General features: G+C 42.3%; 1 non-coding gene across 1 annotated transcript; it reads left to right on the top strand.

Moving 5' to 3' along the window:
- The first annotated feature begins 804 nt into the window (after positions 1 to 804).
- LOC116578570 lies at positions 805 to 911 on the top strand. Its single transcript, XR_004280942.1, has one exon. It is a non-coding gene; the product is annotated as a U6 spliceosomal RNA (small nuclear RNA).
- The last annotated feature ends 309 nt before the right edge of the window (positions 912 to 1220 follow it).

Here is a 1220-nt window from a genome sequence, read left to right as displayed (position 1 = left end):
TGTTATGGAAACATATCAGAAAGACACCAAACCAGCCTAGAAAGTAGTCTAGGAGAGCTCTGTGCTTGCCTAGTAGTTTTCTGTGTGTGGCTTTGTTTACTTCCCTTCCAGGATCTCTGACTATTCCGTAAAACGTTATTAGTGGTTACAATTTGGTATCAGAGGAACAGAAAATTAGAGAAGTTCTGTGCTCATCTGTGGGAAAAGTGATGCAGAGAAGAACAGTTTCCTGGTCCTTGAGTAGTGCTCCCTCTGCTTAGTAGTACAGAAGAGTGAGGGAGGGTAGTCGATGCAGGAGCCGTGAGGGAGGGTAGTCGATGCAGGAGCCGTGAGGGAGGGTAGTCGATGCAGGAGCCGTGAGGGAGGGTAGTAGCAGCTACATGAAGAGAAGGAGAAGAAAAGGAAGGAGGAAGAGGAGGAGAGAGTGAGCAAGCCAAAGTTATCTTATACGACCATAATTAACATATGAAAAAGAATTATGGTCTTATATTGTAGCCACAGGTACACAGAGGTCTGAGATATTGGGGCTCCTATTTTTTCTTTTCTATTTTTACTATTCTACTGGGAGTTTTCTCCGGGGGGGGAAAAAATCATGCTGTTTTTATCTCAATGCTTCCAAGCATATTTGCATAGAGGCAACGTGGACTGACACACGCCACAGATCATTCATTTAATCACTCACTCAGTCATATGTTTGATACCCGTTTACTGAACATTTAACATGTGAGCTGCTCATAAAACAGGCAAATATGGTAAAGATGAGGTGTATGAAAGGTGTTCATTCTTTAAGAATGGGGAGCACTGGTGTTCTCTTTGGCAGCGCATATACTAATATCAAAACAGTATGGAGAAGATTAGCATGGCCCCTGTGCAAAGATGACGCACAGATTCACGGAGTGTTCCCTATTTTTGTGGGAGACAGAGGCCTCCAGGGATGGAAAGAGTACATCACAGGAGTTAAAAGAACAGCGCAGGGAATGGAGTTAATGGTACTATAATAATTACACGGTGACATATGGTAGCTACAGGTGTGGTGAGCATAGCCTAATAGGTAAGTGTATAGAGATGTTGAATCACTATGTTGTATACCTGAAACTACTGTAATATTGTGTGTCAACTGTACTCAACAAACTTAAAAAAAAAAAAAGTACGGAAAATACTGAAATGGCTGGTGGAAGGGACATTTCTAGACTTAAGGAAGACATTCCTGAGGCTTCCAT

Source organism: Mustela erminea, chromosome 18, assembly GCF_009829155.1.
Source record: "Mustela erminea isolate mMusErm1 chromosome 18, mMusErm1.Pri, whole genome shotgun sequence".
In the NCBI taxonomy this organism is placed as follows: Eukaryota; Metazoa; Chordata; class Mammalia; order Carnivora; family Mustelidae; genus Mustela; species Mustela erminea.
This window is presented reverse-complemented; position numbering and strand designations above follow the sequence as displayed.